This window comes from Rana temporaria, chromosome 2, assembly GCF_905171775.1.
Source record: "Rana temporaria chromosome 2, aRanTem1.1, whole genome shotgun sequence".
Classification (NCBI taxonomy): domain Eukaryota; kingdom Metazoa; phylum Chordata; class Amphibia; order Anura; family Ranidae; genus Rana; species Rana temporaria.
The window spans coordinates 192,925,562-192,949,292 of record NC_053490.1 but is presented as its reverse complement, the minus strand read 5'-3'; positions in this window follow the sequence as shown (position 1 = coordinate 192,949,292).

Below are 23,731 nucleotides of genomic sequence, written 5' to 3'. Positions count from 1 at the left end.
TTTTCTGGACCTGAATGAACATGGAGGTAGGCAGGTGTAAATGGACACAAGACTATTTACATCTAGACTCCGATAGATCTACCTAAAGCTTTTAATCAGGTCTGCAACAAAAACTGGCAGGCAAACCTAATTGGAAAGCTTGGATGAAAGGTTTTTAAAGGGGCAGTGTTAGAGGGTGGTAAAAACACAGCTCATCTGTGTGTTTTTACTGCCCCATCAAACACAATTGTAAAGTAGCATTTCTATCTTATGATCATTATCATTATGATAATCACAGCACAGCAGGTGTTCTATGGCTCTGTCACGGTGTCACATGGCTGTTTGGATGCTGTCTTTGTTCTGGCTGTAGTGGGTTACAGTCTAACACACAGTACAGCCATAAGTTAAAGTGGAGTTCCACCCATAAATATAACATTACATCAGTAGTTTAAAAAAAATGTCATTAGTCCTTTAAGAAAAACATTTTTTTTTTAGATGCCTTCAAAGTGTTGTTGCTAGGCAGAATAGTTCATCTTCCCACTTCCTGCACCTAGGTGCTTAAGCTTCCTAACCTACACCGCACAGACTCCTAGGAATGTAGTGGGTGTAACTTTCCAGGAGTCTGTGCACTCCCCAGTCTCGAAGAATCATGTGACTTGGACAGTACAGGTGCTGAAACCTGATCTGAAACCTATTACACTGCTTGTGCAGCACTGAGCATGTGCGAGATCTGCAAGGCTGAAATCCAGGAAGTCATACAGTCTGGCTTCATGATGCCCACACTTAAGATGGCCCCAGTTAATTTCTATTTTATAAAGTGTCTAAATGCTGTAACAACCCAACAAAACGGACCTTAGTTTACAGACTAACTTTACTAGAATACATTAAGCTTGTGTATTACAGGGGTATTTATATATAAAAAGTGAAATTGTGGCCGGAACTCCGCTTTAACAAAGTCAACACCCAACAGCCATGTAACACTGTGACAGAGCCATAGAGAACCTGCTGTGCTGTGAGTATCATAATGATGATGATTGTTAACCTCCTGGGCGGTGTTCCCGAGTCTGACTCGGGGTGAGATTTTTGGGCTAGGATCGGTAACCCCGAGTCAGACTCGGGCTCGCCTCGCTGGATGTACAGGGAGTTTTACTTACCTTGTCCCTGGATCCAGCGATGCCACCGCGCTGTGTGAGCGAGCGGGACCTCGCTCGATTCACACAATGCCTCCGTGTGACGCCGATCTCCGTTCCCTGCGACGTTACGACGCACGGGGATGGAGAACGGCGCCAAATTCAAAAAAGTAAACAAACACTATACATACAGTATACTGTAATCTTATAGATTACAGTACTGTATGTAAAAAAAACACCCCCCCTTGTCCCTAGTGGTCTGTCCTGTGTCATGCATGTCATTTTATATAATAAAAACGTTTCTTTCTCCCTGCAAACTGTAGATTGTCCATAGCAACCAAAAGTGTCCCTTTATGTCAAAAATAGTTTTAGATCAGCTAAAAAACAGCGATAATAAATTATAATCACTTGCAGTATTGTGCGATAGCGATTTGTGGGGAAATTCGTCATAAAAAAAAAAAATAATGACAGCAACAATTCTGCAACTGAGCAAATTTCAGTGATTTTGATTTGATTACATTATTGAATAATTTTTATTATAATTATATTATTATTTGTTATAATTATTTATAATTATTTATTATATTATAATTTATAATTTTGTTTTTAAAAAAATTTCATACCCGGGATGCCTATTAGAAGCTTGTTTGGTCAGATTTAAGTGAGTTATTTCTAAAAATGACAGACCTACAATATAAAACGCCAAATTTCCTTGCAAATAATGGTACCGCTTTCAGCATGTTTTTTCTGAAAGAATCATACCGCCAGGGAGGTTAAACACAGTGAGGATTCTGGGGACTGTACCTTCTATATAGATTATTCTGTGTGTGGCAGTGTCACTGTGTACAGCCTGGCCACTTGTTTTAAAATTATCTGATGGTTAAAAAACGATAGAAAAAAACGATCGTCTATGGGCATGTCCATCGGTTAAAAATTCACGCATGCTCAGAATCAAGTCGACGCATGCTTGGAAGCATTAAACTTTATTTTTCTCAGCACGTCGTTGTGTTTTACGTCACCGCGTTCTGACACAATCGTTTTTTTTAACTGATGGTGTGTAGGCAAGACTGATGAAAGTCAGCTTCATCGGATATCTGATGAAAAAATCCATCAGACCGTTTTTATCGGATGAACCGATCATGTGTACAGCGCATCACTCTGCCAGAGAAGGCAGTGGAGGGACAGTCAAAACTATAATATGTGCAGCGCAACATGCAGCATGAGATTGGGGGCTGGATTCAGATACATCGGCGCATATTTCTGCCGGCGTAGCACATCTCATATGCGCTACGCCAACGTAACACAGAGAGGCAAGCAGAGTACTTGCTACCAACGTTGCGCCAGCGTAACGTAAATTCTTTGGCGTAAGCCGGCCTAATTCAAAGTAGGTGGAAGTGGGCGTGATCCATTTAAATGAAGTGTGACACCATGCAAATGATGGGCTGAGCGAACGGCGCATGCCAGTGCGCATGCTCAGAATCACGTTGAATATACTCCCTAAGATACGACGGCTCAATGCCTACGACGTGAACATAACCTACGTCCAGCCCTATTCACGTACTATTACGTAAACAAAGTAAAATACGACGGTCCATACCTTAACATGACTTACACCTGCTTTATGAGGCTTAACTTTACGCCGGACGTACGACTTACGTAAACCGCGTAAATGAATGCGCCGGGCGCAAGTACATTCGTGAATCGGCGTATCTCACTCATTTGCATATTTGCAATGAGGTGGCCAGCGTAAATATGAACCCAAGATACGCCGACGTAGGAAAGTTACGTTGGTCGGAGGAAGCCTATTTTCAGGCGTATCTAGTTCTATGGGCACGGCGCATAGATACGACGGCGCACATTTACACTTACACGCTGTATCTGTAGATACGTCGGCGTAAGTGCTACGAGAATCCGGGCCTATGTGTCTGTGCCCCCAAGATGGAGAAAACGTCCCTCCTCTGCTCTCACTTCCTGGGCCCCTCTGTTGATTGTTTCCTTGCTGTTGTCACACACAGCCTAGCCTGGTTGAAGATGGTGTGGGGCAGGAGCGTACATACACGGGAAGCCAGGGGTCACAATTGCAACCCAACCCCATGCTCCACAGGGGCCTGTGCAGCCCCCTGTACATCTGAATTGTATAGGTAGAATATAGAGGTACCTATCCCCTGGAAGATTGCAGGAGGAAAAAGGAGGGATCAGTTCCTCTACATGCCAACCCTCTTATCCACTTCCTGCTCTGATCAGGTTTCTGTGTACTCTCCCAAATCCCCCATCTCACCTGCAGCATTGTCAGGTTACCCCTCCCCTTCCCAGCCAACTACTGCAGGGGATTTGTCAGGGTGGAAAGCAGGGAAGTAAATGCCATTCATAGGAATAACTGACTCTGTCCATTCATAACTAAAAAAGAGTAAACTGTGTTTACTATGCTTTGGTTTGTGAATGAATGGTAAGCTCTGCACAGAGCTATTCCTGTCCATTTATTCTGTGTATCGGAGGCTACAGAAATTGTGATTGAAGGCTGTGTCTTCAACCTCCTTTCTCTGTCTCAAAGGTGAAACACGAGAGATCTGTTTAGTCCCCTGATATTTCACCAGAGCCCCCAGATGGGACTCCTTAAATATTGTAAAAAGAATACAATTGTAAAAAAATTTAAAATAAAATACAATTGTAAAAAAAAAAAAAAAAAAACTACCGACACCAGTGACAAAACTACCAGTGTCGCAAAGGTTGCACCCTGGGGGGGAATAGCCAGGGATCACTGGGACCCTGAAAATTCTACACATCTGGTGTGGGATCAGCAAACTTCTCGGCCTAGAGCATTTACACATTGTGGCTCCTGGTCTCCGGGCCAATGAGCTTCAACACAGCATGGCATCATTCAGGCTGGGACATCACATATGCCCTAGGATGTTTGGAGGGTTGCTGATTATGAGGAGTTGGATGAAGGGGTCAGTGAATAGGCAGGGGTACAGGAGACTGCACTGTCATCATTAGACAAGACTTGTGATGGGCTGTTTCCTGCCAACTTGTCTCATTGAGATGCTGCTCCCTCTTTGCTCTGTTGTGCAGAATCATGTGTTTCCTTGTGTATGTGGTACCCAAATGGTTGTTATTTTTACCATAACCTGCCGGCAGTGGCTACAGAAGACATAAATGCTGTCAGTAGCATAAATGTTAAAAAAAAAAAAAATACACTAAAGAGTTTTGTGGACTGGCCCTGGGAATAGCAGTGGGGCAGTGCCACTGGATGGATAAACACAGCCAATTCCTCTGGTCTGCTGCAGTTTGACTAAATCAGCATTTGCTGCCGTTTTGCAGCAAGTGTTTGATTGTTTAATTAAATAATTTTCCTGACCCCCTATTGCCAGTTTGCAGGACTATGTTGGAATTATAAGTAGAAGGAAGAGGATGACATAAAAGTAACAGCAGACAAATGGACAGACCCACACAAAGGTCTTACCATCAAGCTACTCTTGTTTGATCAGTAAAGCAGACCTTGCTATGGGAGAAAGAAGGTACCACAGAAAAAAGTGGAGCAGATATAATAATAGTTCTCAGCATAAAACTGTAGCTAATCAAAGCAGACCAGTTATAGCACCAGTACAAATGGATCCTGGCTGCGTTATAACATGCTGAAAAATGCCACCCTAGAAACTAACTACAAGGTGCTCATCAGGTGGTACCTGGTCCCCTCCAGGATACACAAATTCCTTCCACAGTATCCGCCACACTGCTCTTGTGGCTGTAACGACACAGGTACGCACACCCCACATATGGTGGGACTGTCCCATAGCACAAGCCTTTTGGTCAGAGATTTTCTCAATCTTGCCAAAACTATTTGCCACCTCCCTACCACCTAAACCAACAGTGGCTCTCCTAAACAACACACCCATGTCCTTAACATTGCAATCTTTCCAAACCACTTCAAAGTGGATGTAAACCCAATTTTTGTTTTTAATTTAGGCTTGTAACTTATACAGTATAGGATTTCACATCATCTGTGCCCAGTCTTGCCATAAAGAGATATCCCATCTCTGAGCAATCCCCTTATCTTTTTTTCAGCGAGATAAAAACAGAGAAATACCAGTCAGTTCTCCCCCCCCCCTGCTGTGAGTGCCAGGTGATCTACATATCTCATGCACAAGCCTTAGTGAGGCATTATGTGTAATTCTTATCCCCTCCTCCTTTCTTCTCCAGCTCTCCCAGGGTTGGCTGCATGATTGGGCATGCTGAAGTCATGTGGTGACTTTTCTGGGTTTTGACTGGATGTTAGTGATCATAGCAGAAGTTCAGTGTAAGAAATACACAGGAGAAAATTCATGTTGACAAGGGGAGTGTAGAGGTGGGCGGGGAGTCTGACTTCATGACTCCACCCACCAAGTTCCAGACAACAGACCCACCCATAGAATCTACAGACAGAGGGGAGACATTTGACAGGTAAGGATACATGCAAGAGGCATGTATATCCTTATAGATAACCACTATGGCAGTAGTTTAGAAAGGATGAGAGTGGGTGTACATCTACTTTAAATTTTATTTCCTCAAGAAAGCAGGTATATCAGGATTGGATTAAACCTCACGTAAGCCCCATTATATATATATATATATATATATATATATATATATATATATATATATATATATATATATATATATATATTATATATTATACATACATACATACATACACACACACACTATATAGAATAGTGCGCTACTTCTTAATGCCTAGTAAGTGGAACCATTTTTGGAAGAACTTGTTTTTAGAACAGGGTCCCTGTTTGCCAATAAGTGGTTTGAGTTATTATTTAAATAGGATATATAAGTTTAGGTATTAAGTATTCGGGGAGGGAAGGTGCGGCCTGCATTCCCATGAGATGGTATATGTCTTTTGACCTGCCAAGTATAAACAAGATGATTGTCAGTACAGTGGAACTTTGGATTACGAACATAATCCGTTCCAGGAGAATGCTCGTAATCCAAAGTGCTTGCATATCAAAGCGAGTTTCCCCATTGAAGTCAATGGAAACGAAAATAATTTTTTTCCGCATTGACTTCAATGGCATGCAATACCACATGCGGTCAGAGGCGGGGGGCACCGGAGAGCCTCAGAAATGCCTGGAAAGGCCGAGGACAGTTCGGTTGACCTCGGCAAACCTCAGAAAAACCTTTCCGAGGTTTGCCGAGGTCAGCCGAACTGTCCTCGGGCCTTTTCATGCATTTCTGAACAGCGGCGATTGGCGCCATTCAGATCCGGAGCCCCCCACCTCAGGCCAAAAGCGCTAATGCACACCGCTTTGGCTTGAATCCTGCTCATTTTGCGAGACAGCACTTGAAAACCGAGTTAGGATTTTTAGAAATACAGTGCTTGTATTGCGAAACGCTCGTCAACCAGGTTACTCGCAAATTCGAGGTTTCACTGTACTTTCAATAGGGTAGACGTGCCAAGTCAAGAGATGGAATCTGATCCTCATTTTTATCTGTCCCTGAACAGACCACAGGGTTGCCAGACATTTTAAGCCAACTGAAGGAGACGCACACACGTTATGTCCCTTGAACCTGGTGAATATTTTATGAACACCCAAGTGTCTCACTTCCATGTGTAACATTTCTGCCATAGAGACAGTCTGGATCCTTAAAAGTACAAACTGCCAGGTCATTGACAAGTCATAGGGTAATATGATTCTGCAGTACAGTATAAAATCCCTCAAGACAAAACACGACCATTTATTCAACAGCTTCAATGTTTCTCTGGGACTGGGCTACCACTGTAACAAACAGACCTATTGTGGGGGGGGGGGGGGGGTGAGGGGGGTCTTTCAGTGTATGGAAAAGGTTTGCCTGAAGACATCTCTTATATGTTCCTCTTCCTAAGTTAGGGATTTTTATTGCTTCAGCTTTTTCTTGCACATCTTCAGTTCTGAGATAGGGAGTATTTCCACTTTGCCTTTCCACTGCTTGACACCCGGAAGAGGGGAATTCTTGTCTAATGGTTTTTACTGTATATGTAGCATAGGCAGCCACTCGGAAGATGACATGACTTGACATTGACAGCTGGGGGCAGTGAGTGGTGACCTTGGTCACCTTTGAGACATTGTCTTCTCCACAAGGGAGCAATATCTGGTTGCCTACAGAGAAGTATTCTCAACTGCACTTCCATGAGAATTATTCTGTATAGTGCTGAGCCATCCCTTCTGACAGTTTCTGGATGGCTACCTCACATGGAGCTGTCAGATTAGCTTCAGGTTGGTCGGTTTCCTACTTTTGATTCCTATGGGTGTGTCTGTGTCCTTGTATCTCTGCTGCTGATATGCTATGGCAGCTAACAGTTAGTGGAACTTCATATTGAAGATGCTCCCTCTTTCTTTTATAAGGTTTCTCTAACCTTGTTGGACAGAAGTTAATCTACAAATTGTTCCCACAGCCATTACTCCACCTCACCCCAGCTGGCTCATCCTCCTCAGTAGGAATGAGCTTCGCGTTCGATACGAACTCATGTTCGACTCGAACATCGGTCGTTCGACCGTTCGTCGAAAATCGAACAAAACGGGTCGTTCACGCCAAATTCGAGTGACGCAAAACGTCCCATAATTCACTGCGGCGTTGACCGCTGATGATTGGCCAAGCATGATGTATGTCCCGCATGCTTGGCCAATCACAGCGCGCAAAAAACGAAGAGCCATAATTGGCCAAAGCCAGGGTGGCTTTGGCCAATTATGGCTCAGGGGGGTTTAGTACACGCCCCACACTATAAAAGGCAGCCTGCAAGGCGGCCTCGTGTAGTGTGTTCCGGCTTTGTGAAAGAGAGGAACAGTCAGACAGTTAGAGAGAGAGGGATAGATAGAGACACAGTGTCTTTTCTACCAGATAGATAGATAGAGCGAGCAGGAAGGCTAGTCAGTATAGTTAAATCTACAGTTTGTAGAGAATATATTCACATCCCTAGGAGTTGTCAATATATTTATAAACCGTATAGCTCAGCTAGATCTGCTATTAGTATCTGTCAGGCAGGAGATTGTTCTTCATGCAGTGCTCTAACGTGTTGTATTGCCTGCATTAGGGATTAGCTTAAACATAGTACTCTGTGTTATTCAACGTGTGCTAGTTAATTGCACATACACGCATTACCTGTTACTGCACGTGTGCAATTTATTTGCACAGAAACGCAGTCGCTGTTAATGCAAGTGGGCTATTGAATTGCACAGAAACGCAGTCGCTCTTACTGCGTGTGTGCTGTTTAATAGCAACTAAACGCAGTTGGTGTCACTGCGTGTGTGCTGTTACATAGCACTTGAACGCAGTCGCTCTTACTGCGTGTGTGCTGTTTAATAGCAACTAAACGCAGTTGGTGTTACTGCGTGTGTGCTGTTACATAGCACCTGAACACAGTCGCTCTTACTGTGCGGGTGCTATTTAATACCACCTGAACGCAGTTGGTGTCACTGCGACTATTTTGTTACATAGCACCTGAACGCAGTCGCTCTTACTGTGTGTGTGCAGTTTACTAACACCTGAACGCAGTTGGTGTGACTGCGTCTGTTTTGTTACATAGCACCTGAACGCAGTCGCACTTACTGCGTGTGTGCAGTTTACACATTTTTCTGCCCCTGTTTAACAGGGGCGCCTAATAACAATTTTTGATGCAATACTTTGCACGTGGCTCCTTGTTGCGCTCCAATTACAGATATTGGGAGGGGTTGCAGTGTTGTGTTGTGCCTACGGACACATTTTTGTGCCCCTGTGTAACAGGGGCGTCTAATAACAATTTTTGATGCAATACTTTGCACGTGGCCTAAGGCACAATTTTTGTGCCCCTGTGTAACAGGGGCGCCTAATAAAGATGTTTGATGCAATACTTTGCACGTGGCTCTTTGTTGCGCTCCAATTACAGTATGTTTGAGGGGTGCCCTTTTTTCTACAATTTTGCTTTCACAAAAAAATAATGGCCCCCCCACCACCCCTAAAATAATCGAGATATTGTTGCCACACAGCACGTGCGCAAGCAGTATTAAATTACTTTGTTCTTATAATAATTTCATGTTGTGCAGGGACATTTCTAAACACGTGCCACTACTATAGACACACAGCAGGTGTGATATTTAAAGGAATTTTTCTTTTTTTTTTCACTTTAAGCATCATTAAAATCGCTGCTCCGGAAAAAACGGCCGTTTTTAAAACTTTTTTTTCCATTGATACATGTTCCCTGGGGCAAGACCCGGGTTCTGAAAGACGTTTTCCAACATTAAATTGAATATTGGTCTTTAAAATTAGCGTTTTTGAATTTGAACGTTCGAGTCCCATAGACTTCAATGGGGTTCTAAATGTTCGCACGAACCCGCGGTCTGTTCGAACGTTCTGGTGCGAACCGAACCCGGGTATGTTCGGCTCATCCCTACTCCTCAGCCTCTTTTTTGTGGTGTATATCTGTTTTGCTATGTCTTGTAGTTTTAGTGCATATTGTGGAATGGATTCTACCACTCTGTGCTGTCTGCTAATGAAGGGAGTCCGATGGTCCCCTAATGCTACTGCTTGGCTATACACTGCTTCTAAGCAGCTGAATATCTTGTCAAGGGAGTCATGGTCTTAATTTAGTCATCCAAGTCTTGACCCAGCTCTATATACTTGGGTTAGTTTTTGCAGCATAAAATCTGAGAGGAATAAGGAAGTTATTATTGAAAGGCGGTAAGATGCCCATTTCCCTCTAGAGTATCACTACCAGGTGCTGCTGTTGCACCGTTCCCATTACCTGTTTTTGGCATGGACGATCCTGTTTGTAAACACCAAGTGCAACAGGGGATAGCTGATCAAACAAAGGATAGCTTTAACTTTAACCATACTAAGCAGGTGCAGAATAGGTTTAAGAATGCAAACGGGGTCAAAATGGCAAAAAGGTGTGCATACAGTACAGAACAATGTTAAACTGATTATGTTGTGCAGAAAAGAGCTCATAAGAGCAATGTCTCTGACTCAGTTATAGATACTTAGTGGCAGCACAGAACAGTCTCGTTAAGTCTCTGTAAATACAGACACTTGCACGTGGCCACTATTTCAATAAACACTACAATACATAAACAGCTACCTGCTCTTAGCCTCTGTGCTAATGTATTTCATAGAGAAGTTGGGGAACCCAGGAAAACAGCTAGAGGGATCTTTGAGCTGGTACCACAGGTAAGTGGCTAGAAGATTCCAAGAGTTGGCAACACAGATGGCTGGCTAAAGATACAGGGCCACCCCATTAAAATTGAGTTCATTGGTAGCTGCATGATACTGGGCTCCTTTCCTGCTACTTGCACTTCAGGACTAACAGTGGAGGACCTTACACCTCTTAGCAGATCACATGTCCAACCACATTAACCTCATCAGGTGAGGGCACTCTGAGCTGCTGAGGGCAATAAAAAGGCACTGACAGGGTCCCTACAATGGTCAGCATTTATTCATGTTCTTAAAGGGAAAAATGATTCTATATCTGCTTAAACATTGTTAGCAGGAGTTTGGCTTTAATTTTTTAGTAAAGTCTATCTAAATTTGCTAGTGCATCTAACATTACTCTCTCCCCAGACTGACAATGCTGTCGTCCAAAGGTGTCTGTTGCCTTTCCATCCAGAGTGGAGATTCTGAAGACAGAAAGTGTCTTACTGGTTGGATCACAAGGTAATTAAAAGGAAATTAAAAAGGAAAATAAGTAATCTTTCTCTGCATTCAATACGCATAGCAGGAGAATGTGACTGACTCTCTATGGAGCAGGTTCACATATCTCCGCAGCAGGTCCAAGGCATTTTTTAGGAAAATGTGTGCCTTTCTTGGTCAGTTTCAGGTCCGAATTCAGGTTGAAATGGGACCTAAAACGGTGAACGAGCATGCACTGGGCCCTTGCTGTGCGACGGAATTGGGTCATATGTGAATCAAGCCTTGAATTAAAGTTTTCATACAAAAACATGATTGGTTTGCTGTTTTTAGTTGTTTTGCTCTCATACTGACTGAATTGTGTCAATGCTTTCAGTCACCAGCCTGGCAAAAATATGTAGACTAGGTCTTTTCATCATCTTTACCTATACATCTTTGTTTTCAGTCAGTAACTCAAAAACGACTGAGGTCATTGTAATTTTTGTAGGTTGTTAATTTCACTTTGATTTAATTGTCTGTGCTGAATTATTTAGCAAAATCTTCCTCAAGATGTTGTGACTAATAAATGTTTAAATCCTTAAGAGACTGTCCACTTGTGGGTGCAATCCTTTTAACTCTTGTCAAACCTCAAAACCATATTCTGTTAGTCTTTTCCAAGTCCTGTTTTGTTCACCAATAAAATTTAAAGCAGTTTTTTTTTTTTTTATGTTTTATGTGTTTTGTATTTTTTTTGCAGATGCATGCTCAATCCAAGTAATGCATTTTACACTCCCTCCTAAACCAATTGCCAGAAACAGATTTCCCAGCTGGAGCTTAAATAGGCTGGTTGTCATGGCAAAAAAAAAAAAATTGTGATTTGTCTAAAAAAAAAATCTACATTAGAGTAGTGGTTCTCAACCTCAGTCCTCAAGTACCTCCAACAGGCCATGTTTTGGCAATTTATCTTAGCTAAAATAGCTGGGCCAAAATACCAAGCCATTGACTCCGATTTGAAGCACCTGTGCAAGATAAAGTAAAATCTTAAAACCTGGCCTGTTGGGGGTACTTGAGGAAAGGGTTGAGAACCACTGCTTTAGAGCACTGGGCAAAATAAAATCTAGCTCAAGAAAATTATATTATTCTAATTGTGGGCATTGCAATTTTAGGTTGGGTTTTGTGTCCCTTTTCTGAAAATTAGCTTCACTTCTCGTTAAATAGCCAAACCAGAAGTGAGGGTAAAACCCTACCAATGTCTTTCCTTGGGGACACACAGGTCAATCTAACTAGTGTGCCCATTAGGCAAATTGCACTCTAGTACTTGGCTGTGGACACCCCAAATTATTAGGTATATTGGACTTTGGGGCTTATTTACTAAAGGCAAATCCACTTTGTACAACAGGTGCACTAAAAGTGCACTTGGAAGTGCAGTCACTGTAGATCTGAGGGGAAAATATTACATGAGGGGAAGCTATGCTGATTTCATAATCCAATCACATAGAAGTAAAACTGCAGTTTTTAATTTTCCTAGCATGTCCCCCTTGGATCTCCAACAACTGCACTTCCAAGTTGACTTGCAGTGCAAAGTGGATTTGCCTTTAGTAAATAAACCTCAGTCCAAGTTACATAATAATTTGGGGTGTCCACAGCCAAGTGCTAGAGTGCAATTTGCCTAATGAAGACACTAGTTACATTGACCTGTGTGTCCCCAAGGAAAGACATTGGTAGGGTTTTACCCTCACTTCCTGTTTGGCTATGTAACAGGAAGTGAATTTGAAGGAGAAATCTGCAAAATTTGGGCGGTGTCTTCACCCTATCAGGGGTGCAGACATCCCCAAAAACTGACTTCAAATCCCTCTGCAATCTATCCCCAAGCAAAAATAAGTGAGGATTTAATTTAGTTTAACTTTCCTAAGTTCAACTGTGATGCATGTCAATGGCCCATTTGAACCATGTTTAATAGAAAACACCAGTTGCCTTTCACTAGAAATATTTGTTAAACCAGTCCTGGAACTCTGGCCTCAAAACACACACCTACTTCCTGTGCACAGATTCACTTTCGGGCCAATGTATATTGCTATATACATGGGGAGAACAAGCTGTCACGATCAGGCGTTGGGCTGAGGTTTAAGAGCAAACAACAGCTCACAATCCATATTAAAGCCTAAGAAAGGCTGCACGGCTACTGTCAAACCTCTCTGGCATCACAACAAATGGCTCAGGACATGCTTGTTCTGGGCTGGGGGCGTATTGCACCTTTCAGTAACAGAACTTCTTGCTGCAGGTCCAAGATTTGCCATCTGAAAGGAGCCAGAGCATCTGCTATAGCAGCCTTCATGTTTAGGGCCAGGTTATTCTGTCATGATCAGGCATCGGGCTTGAAGACCAATTGCAATAGCAGTGGCAGGACAGGCATACAGACAGTCACTTCTGGCAGATGACACAGGCTCCCCTGAGATGTGGAGTCTAAGTACTAGCTTGTTTTCCCCAGAGCTCCTGATGGTGGAGATGGATTTAGCTGCAATCTAGTACCAGGTCACGGTCCTCAAGTTTGCCCCACCAGGGTGTGAGCAAGCCGGGGTCCAATAGCAGATAAACAGACAAGGATGAAACAGCAGCATGGTCAGTAAACAAGCCAAGGGATCAATCACGAGTAGCTGCAGGTTGGGATCAAGCAATAGAGTAGTCAAAGAACAGGCCAAGGGTCAAACATGGGTGGTTGCAGATTGGGATCAGGCAGTAGAGTAGTGCAGGAACAGGCCAAGAGTCAACCACAGGTGGTTGCAGGTTGGGATCAGGCAGTAGAGTAGTCCAGGAACAAGCCAAGGGTCAATCACGAGTGGTTGTAGGTGCAGCAGGAAAGACAACAGCAAGGCACAATAACCTGGCAAAGAGAAAGTGCTGAGACAAGGCTTTTATAGGAAGTTCATGGGAGGAGCAAGGAGTTCAAGGTTCAACAGCAATCAAGACACCAAGCAGAGTAGTCTAATGGATCAGATAGGTTTATCCAGCAGATCAGGCAGTGAACTGTCCAGCATCCCAGATAGCTCAGTGGGAACAGTCAATGACAGACACAGAAGAGGTCCCAGGTTCAAGCCAGGTCCTGACAAAAGCATTTGATACACTGCTGTTTTTGCAGGTTTTCCTACTTACACAGCAACTGTGAAAGACGGAATCTAAAAAATCCAGAAAATCACAGTGTATGATTTTAAATAATTAATTTGCATTTTGTTGCATGACAAGTATTTGATCACCTACCAACCAGTAAGAATTCCGGCTCTCACATACCTGCTATTTTTTTTTAAGAAGCCCTCCTATTCTCCACTCATTACCTGTATTAACTGCACCTGTTTGAACTTGTCACCTGTATAAAAGACACCTGTCCACACACTCAATCAAACAGACTCCAACCTCTCCACAATGGCCAAGACCAGAGAGCTGTGTAAGGACATCAGGGATAAAACTGTAGACCTGCACAAGGCTTGGACGAGCTACAGAACAATAAACAAGCAGGTAGGTGAGAAGGAAACAACTGTTGGCGCAATTATTAGAAAATGGAGGAAGTTCAAGATGACAGGCAATCTCCCTCGGTCTGGGCCATCAATGATCATGAGGAAGGTGAGGGATCAGTCCAAAACTACATGGCAGGACCTGGTCAATGATCTGAAGAGAGCTGGGACCACAGTCTCAAAACAAACCATTAGTAACACACTACGCCATCATAAATTAAAATCCTGCAGTGCACGCAAGGCCCCCCTGCTCAAGTCAGCACATGCCCAGGCCCGTCTGAAGTTTACCAATGACCATTTGGATGATCCAGAGGAAGAATGGGAGAAGGTCATGTGGTACAACCCCAAGAACACCATCCCAACCGTGAAGCATGGAGGTGGAAACATCATTCTTTGGGGGTAATTTTCTGCAAAGGGGACATGATGACTGCACCGTATTGAGGGAAGGATGGATGGGGCCATGTATCGCAACATTTTGGCCAACAACCTCCTTCCCTCAGTAAGAGCATTGAAGATGGGTTGTAGATGGGTCTTCCAGCATAACAACGACCCGAAACACACAGTCAAGACAACTAAGGAGTGGCTCCCTAAGAAGCATCTGACGGTCCTGGAGTGGCCTAGCCAGGCTCCAGATCTGAACCCAGAAGAAAATCTTTGGAGGGCGCTGAAAGTCCATATTGCCCAGCGACAGCACCAAAACCTGAAGGATCTGGAAAAGCTCTGTATGAAGTAGTGGGCCAAAATCCCTGCTGCAGTGTGTGCAAACCTGGTCAAGAACTACAGGAAACGTATGATCTCTGTAATTGCAAACAAAGGTTTCTGTACCAAATATTAAGTTCTGCTTTTCTGATGTAACAAATACTTATGCCATGCAATAAAATGCAAATTAATTACTTAAAAATCATACAATGTGATTTTCTGGATTTTGTTTTAGATTCCGTTTCTCACAGTTGAAGAGTACCTATGATAAAAATTACAGACCTCTACATTATTTGTAAGTAGGAAAACCTGAAAAATTGGCAGTGTGTCAAATACTTGTTCTCCCCACTGTGTGTATATATATATATATATATATATATATATATATATATATATATATATATATATATATATATATATATATATTTATAGATGTAGGTTCTTATCAGCAGACAGAAGTTGGCAGATGCCCCACTCCCAATTCTGGAGGCATAAACATGGTTTCAGTACTGTTCCTAATCTGTGATGTATGGAACAAAAGCACAGGCTTGAAAAATAGTTGTCTAGCACAGGGGTCTTCAAACTACGGCCCTCCAGTTGTTCAGGAACTACAATTCCCATCATGCCTAGTTATGTCTGTGAATGTCAGAGTTTTACAATGCCTCATGGGTGTGTAGTTCTGCAACAGCTGGAGGTTCATAGTTTGAAGATTCCTGGACTCTAGCATATCTTTAAAAAAAGGTGTGTTCTCATGTGCCTTGTATATTGCCCAAAAAATACAGTTTGGAACAGTGCAGCACAGTGGTGCAGTGAGTAGCACTTTTGCCTAGCAGCAAAAGGGTCGCTGGTTTGAATCCTGACCACGACACCATCTGCCTGGAGTTTGCATGTTCTCCCTGTGCATGCGTGGGTTTCCTCCGGGTACTTCGGTTTCCTCCCACACTCCAAAGACATGCTGGTAGGTAAATTGGATCTTGTCCAAATTGGTCCAGTATATATGTGTATGACTGTGTAAAATGGGGTAAAATGATCGCACCAGCCAAGCAGACTCTGGCTGGAAAAAAGCGCCCAGAGGCGATTCAGTTCGCATGAGTTGCGCTATACAAGTCATTCATTCATTCATTCATACAAAATTATAGCGTTAACAAAATAGGAGATAGTTTTATTGCATTTTTATTAATTATTGTTTTTTACTACTAATGGCGGCGATCAGCGATTTTTTTCGTGACTGCGACATTATGGTGGACACATCGGACAATTTTGACACATTTTTGGGACCATTGTAATTTTCACAGCAAAAAATGCTATAAAAATGCATTGTTTACTGTGAAAATGACAATTGCAGCTTTGGAGTTAACCACTAGGGGGCGCTGTAGCGGTTATATGTGACCTCATATGTTTCTCTAACTGTAGGGGCTGGACGTGTGACGTCATTGATCGTGTTTCCCTATATTAGGGAACACACGATCAATGAAGCTGCCACTGTGAAGAACGGGGAAGCTGTGTTTACACACAGCTCTCCCCATTCTTCAGCTCCGGGGACCAATCGCAGGACTCCGGCAGCGATCGCTTCGTGGGTCCCACGACCGCGGTTACGGAGCTTAGGACCGGATTGCGGGCGTGTGCCCGTGACCCACGTCTGGGCACTTAAAGAGAACGTACAGGTACGTGCTTGTGCCCAGCCGTGCCATTCTGCCGACGTATATCTGTAGGAGGCGGTCCTTAAGTGGTTAATTAAAATTATAGGAAATCGAACAGGCTCTTGCATTAGATCTAATTTATTTAAAGCGGATGTTCCACCCCAAAAATATATTAAAAGCCAGCAGCTACAAATACTGCAGCTGCTGACTTTTAATATAAGGACACTTACCTGTCCTGGAGTCCAGCGCCGTCCGCAGCAGGGCACGAGCGATCGCTCGTCACCCTGCTGCTCCCCCCTCCATCCACGGTGAGGGAACCAGCAAGTGAAGCGCTGCGGCTTCACTGCCCGGTTCCCTACGGCGCATGCGTGAGTCGCGCCGCGCCCGCCGATTGGCTCCCGCTGTGTGCTGGGAGCCGAGTGTTCCCAGCACACAACGGGGGGGGCGACGGGATGTGACGGAATGCCCGTCTTTTGCCCGTGAATGCCGGGCCGGAAGTGGGTGTAAATACCTGTCTTTAGACAGGTATCTGCACCCCCCTCCCCCCTGAAAGGTGTCAAATGTGACACCGGAGGGGGGAGGGTTCCGATCAGCGGGACTCCACTTTAGGGTGAAGAACCGCTTTAAGATGTAGCAGATTGCAATGTATGGCCACCTTTAAAGATCAAGATCTGAAAATATTAATTTATTGGGTTTAAAAACACTTCTCTGTTCTTTCTAATGTATTGAGAGATTTGGGTAAAAAAAGAAAAAAACACAATTCAAAATAATTTCACCCACTTCAATTAGAAGTAATAGCATCAAAAGAGTTAATTAACTGAGACCGCCTACTAATTGCCTAACAAGACACACCCAATTAGATTAAATTAACCAATTGTATTGGGCGTGCACTATTATCAACAAGAAAAAAATTACTTTTCATAGAGCCAGTTGCAGATATTAGATATGCGTGTACTTATTATCGCTATTTGCGCTTCAACGTGTGGCGGTTCGCACGTTCATTTAACGATTTTCTGGCAAACCAATTAATGTATTTACTGGTGCTGCGCCTTCTTCTTAATGAATGACCCTCCCTAACCTGCTAAAAAATATACATTAGAAATATAACATTTGCCTCGGATACCCATTTACTTTACAAAGAATTATGATTAACTTTTTACCTGCATGATTGTTGATGTTATTACTACTTTTTCCATTGCAATATAAGGAAATAATAATAAAAAACAAAACAGAACAGAATAATGTTGACTACTGCTGAAAAAACTATGGAACATATTTTATTATTTTGCTAATCATTACAGACAGCAGCACTATGGACATTTTGTTCATTTTGGGCAAGGTCCAACTAATCTTGCATGTGAAAGACAGTTAATTAAGAATTCAGTAACAGCTGTTGATGTATTGTACATTTGGGAATATTTGTGATGTCATTATTCATGTAAATCAATTTGTTTATGTTTTTGTAGATAGGCAAGGTAAACATGCTCAATTCAATCCACCGATAAAAAAGCATAAATTGTTATTACAATGTTGTTTATCTTAATAATAAATCTTTTCTTTGCAGTTAATGCAGCACCCTGAGATCACATTGCCATATACATAGTATTTGCATATTAAGACCAGTAATAAAACCTTTGCGTTCCAATTCAGGACAAAAGGTGGAGCTTCAGGTAAAAGTGATCTTGTCATGAAGCCCTGTCATCATTCAAAAAGATTATCTTGTATAATCGAATTACATAATTTCTATTGTGATATGTTTATAAACCTCCAAATCAAAGAAGAACTACTGTTAGTGGACCATAAGGCACTTTCACACTGCTCCAGTGTGAAAGCACTCAGGCTTTCACACTGGAGTGAAATAAAAAGAAGCTGCGCTAATACAAATTGAAAATATATAAAAGTGACCTATATATAAAAAATGTGAACATATAAATAATAAGTACAGAACTTATAATATGACACTGTCAATGAAAAAGAGGAGAGTGACTACATATAAAAAGTATATATAGTGAACCAGTGACAGGTGAATTCACTTAAAGTCCAGAAATTAAATAATCAGTAAACATAAAGTCCAAAAAATCAATAGATGTTCGAACTTCAATCTCCAAGTGAAAAGAAATCCACAGCATCCAGAAACGTGAAGATAGAAAAGCACCTCCACCTTAATAAAACACTGCCTCTTACCAGCTAAAAACGATCTCTTGTTACAGGAGATCACAATTGTATATATGCTGGTAACTTCCACACGAATCTCCACCAGAAAAAGCATCAATACATGGTAGCCTCATTCAGTGTATGTTGCGACATATGCCATATAGAAGAAAAGAACCCACATAGTGTAAAATCCAAGGTACATTTATTGTAAACGTAAAAAATGAGTTCCAGCGCTATAAGCATAAAATTATCGAGCCGGCCGGCTCCTCGATCTGCTTGCCCGTGTCTTCCCGGGTTCAGCTAGTGACGCGGTGACGCTTGCCCAACGTTTTATCTCAAAGGGGACGTGGTCCTGCCCCCTGCTCCCTCGCTGCTGCTTTGATTGACAGCAATGGGAGCCAATGGCTCCTGGTGCCCCAGCAAAGCAAGCAAAACACAGAAGTGAGGGGAGAGAAGAGCTGCAGATGTGCACGGCACTGGATCGAATGAGGACTCGGGTAAGTATGTCAACTCCTAAACATTTTCTACCCTAATGCCAGGAATGCGTTAAGGTAAAAAATGTTTAGGCTTTACAACCGCTTTAAATCCCTGCCCACCATATCTCCCTAATAATTCAAGGATTTTCCTTTATAAACCATTATGACAGTACTGTTAATACATCCTCTCAGGGCAGCTATATACTCTGTCCCACTGAGGTGATGCGTATATGTGTTATTAGTTACAATTAATACACTTTTAAACCATACATTTATATTGGACATAGCATAAACATTGATCACGACATTGATCACACTTTCACAGCTCACCACTAGTTGTGGAGTTTGAGACATGCTGGCAATAGTAGCCAAGAAGGATCATACTAATGCACATATCCTATAATATATATATATATATATATATATATATATATATATATATATATATATATATATATATATATATATTATGAGGGCTGCATCCTTAACACCGACTTGTGCAACTCTGATATACAGAGGATATTAGCCAGCAATTATAATGCAATAGTTCCTGGATGTCTTCTTGGGGAGGAAATGTCTATGTACAGTATAAAAAAGGCAGCAATGGGAGTGATTTGCCCCTGCTGCTGACTGCTATCAATCAAATGATGTGAGAAGAGAGCAGAGGGGAGGGCTGAGCCAGGCTGTGTGTGTCAACAGATGACCCTCAAGGCTTGGGATAGAGCCCTCAGGAGATTTACCATAGGAAGCTGCTTCTTATGGTAGCACAGTGAGAAGGAGAGGAGTCAGGAGCGCTGGCATGGGACTCTATTCAGGGCTGTCTTAATAATAGGGCACACCTGGGCACTGCCCAGGGGCCCCAGATGCATGGGGGGCCCCTGCACGTTCCCCAAAGCAGCTGGTCCTTGAGCCCATGCTGCCCCTAAATTGGGGGCCCCATGATGGTACTGAGAGTGATGGATACACAGGGGAGGCAGGCTGGCAGCGGTGCGCCATGCTGTAAAGAATGATACTTATTATTTTACAGCCAGCAGGGAGGGCAGGCCCGAAGCACCAGTGATGCTCTGATCCCACCCCATGCAGCTTGAATGCTTGTGACTCGAAGGAAGGGATGTAGTGAGGCCACAGTGTAGGGGGTATCAGGGATGTAGTGGGGTCGCAATTCAATGGGTATCTTATGGTGTATGGTTACAGTGCTGGGGAGACATCTGGGGTGTAGAGGGGCCAGAGTGCGGGGGGGATATCTGGGGTATAGAGGGGTCAGAGTGCTGTGGGGATATCTAAGATGTATAGAGGTCGGAGTGCTGTGGGCATATCTGGGGTGTAGATGGGTCATAGTTCTGGGGGGATATCAGGGGTGTAGAGGGGTCAAAGTGCTGGGGGATATCTTGGATGTAGAGGGGTCAGAGTCCTGGGATGATATCTAGAGCGTAGAGGGGCCATAGTGCTGGGGAGGCATCAATCTAGCAGATATATTATATGCACAGGACAGCTTTGTTACTTTATGTATGTAGTATTTTCCCACTTTCTTTGCTGTACAGAATGACTGAAGGGAATGCTCCACTTGTCTGCCTCCTACCTACTTGATGTCTGTTTACCTGCACTATCTCCATTGTAGGGGCCCCAGAGAATTACTTTTCCCATGGGCCCATGATGCTATTAAGACGGCCCTGACTCTATTAGAGGAGGTTCAGGGCCACTCTGAAATTGGGTTTTGGATGAAGTGAGGATGGACCCAAACCTCTGATGAGTTTATTTTACTCCCTGTGTCCCTGATGGAATTTTTTTTTTACTTATTTCCTGTCCATGTGGCATAGTCTTGGCATAACCAGAATCAGTGGTGTGAAGTATGGTAACAGCTGACACAAATGCTAGTTCATTCTTTCTCCCATTTACCACCCATGTTGCAGTCTTCCTCACACTAACCTCAATGTAGGAGCATATTTCCTCTTACTGACCTCCATATAAGGGTCAGCTTTCCACCTGTGGACTTCAATGTAAGGATCATGTTTTCTCCCACTGGCATTAATATAAAGGGTTGTCTTTCTCTTACTGACCACCAGTGTGAGGGGCAGAATTCCATCCAAATGACCACAAATTTAAGAGGCTGAATTCCTCCCACTGACACCAAAAATGTACTGTCTTCCTTCCAATAGCAACACATTAAAGGGCAGTATTCCTCTCAGAGGCCACCAATGTAAGGGAAAGTTTACCCACTGGCACTGACATTCTTCCTAGTGACTAATGTAAGTGCCATTCTGCTCCTCAATGGCCACCAATGTAAAGTATAACTTTCTACTTCCACTAACCATCATTGTAAGGGACTGAACATAACATGTTCCTCTGTTGAACTCTGCACTCTGTACACTAGGCTGTCTATTACACATTTATAATCAATGCACTGTATATTCCATATCATATATTATATACCACTGCATATATGGTGCTATACATTATATACTCCAAGTAGTCCCTAGCTATTTTAATATTAACATTTGTTATATTAGTCTGAAGCCAAGGGTTAACTCTCTGTCTATATTTTGTGAGCGGAAAAGCAATGTAAAAGTTTAGGGGGCAGATCCACAAAGATCTGCCCCGGCGCAGCGTATCTGAGATACGCTACGCCGTTGTAACTTACTTTTTTTGGTTTGAATCCTGGAAGAATTTGCGCCGTAAGTTACGGCGGCGTAGTGTATCTCTCGCGGCGTAACAGCGCCTAATTCAAATCGGCGAGTAGGGGGGCGTGTTTCATTTAAATGAAGTGCGTCCCCGCGCCGAACGAACTGCGCATGCGCCGTCCCTAAATTTCCCGCCGTGCATTGCGCTAAATGACGTCGCAAGGACGTCATTGTTTTGACGTGGACGTAAATTACGTAGACATACGCCTGTCGGATCCAACCCAGATGCCGTTGTATCTTGTTTTGAGGATTCAAAACAAACATACGACGCGGGAAATTTGAAAGTACGCCGGAGTATCAATAGATACGCCGGCGTACTCACTTTGTGGATCTGCCCCTAGGTCTTCAAAAATAATTATTTGTTCTGAAATATATGTTTTCTTGCAAGGCTCTCACTTTTGGTACACTAATTAATGCATACTTTGAGGATACAGGGGCTGCAGCACTATTTAGTGTGGTTGACCATGCCCTCTGTACACAAGGTCACCTTTAGAAGTCTTGGGGTCCCATAAAGTCTACATGACAGGGACTCCCTCCCTTGCCCTGCTTGGTGTGACTAGGGTCAGCATAGAACAGTACATTTAAAAATGTAATGTGCATAATGCAGTGCAGGGCAGAGTATTAGCAGGGCAGTCAATGAACAGTATATAGTGTAGCAAGCAAGCAGTAAGTGAGCAGTATTTAGTGGCAGGGCAGTCATTGAACAGTATGTAGTCATAGGGCAGAGAGCAGTATGTAGTGGTAGCACAAAGAACAGTATTGCTTGATAGGACAGTCCCTGACCCTGAGCAGTATGTAGTGGTAGGGCAGCCAGTGGGCATTATGTAGTGATATGTTAGTCAGTGGGCAATATGTAATGGTTTGTCAGGATGATCAGTGAGTAGTATGTTGCAAGCAGAACAATCAGTGAGTAGTAAGTAGTGGCAGGGTAATGCAGTATGTATTGATAAGGCAGTCAGTGAGCAGTATGTAGTGATAGAGCAGTCAGTGAGCAGTATGTAGCAGGCAGAGCAGTCAGTGAGCAGTATGTAGCAGGCAGAGTGGTCAGTGAGAAGTATGCAGTGGCAGGATAGGGCAGTATGTGATGGCAGGCCAATGAGTGGCAGGATCTAGTGGTAAGCTAGGACAGTCAGTGAGCAGTATGTAGTGATATGGCAGTCAATTGGTAGTATGTAATAGTTTGGTATGGTGGTCAGTGAGTAGTATGTAGCAAGCAGAACAGTCAGTGAGTAGTAAGTAGTGGTAGGGTAATGCAGTATGTATTGGTAAGGCAGTCAATCAGCAGTATGCAGTGGCAGAGCACTCAGTGAGCAGTATGTATCAGGCAGAGCAGTCAGTGAACTGTATGCAGTAGCAGGATAGGGAAGTATGTAATGGCAGGCCAATCAGTGGCAGGATCTAATGGTAAGCTAGGGCAGTCAGTGAGTATCCAACTCAGAGTATGATGCAAGGGAAGTTCGCCAGCCATCTGTTTGTGTAAAATGTAACAGGCAGATCAGGAGCCCCAGAGTGGGATGGATAAACAGAATTTCTGCCGGGAAACCTATTCCTATTAGTCACCTACAGCATGGCTGGAGAAAAAAGACTTGCATGGATGCTATCTCCGCTTCTCCTCCTTCCCCATTTTCAGCTACTGAATCAGTGAGCAACTGTGTGAGGAGGGGAATATGTGGCCACCCTTGGCCCTGGCCATCACTTTTGGCTACCAATGTAGAAGCTGCTAAGCACCGCCTGGCTTTTGGCCTCAGGACACTCTACAAATGGCCCTTGTAAAGGTATATCCAAGAGCCCGGGGGGGGGGGGGTCATTATGAACTATGGGGAGAGGAGAAAGCCACAGACAGCCTCAGCTAGGTTCCCAGCTGAC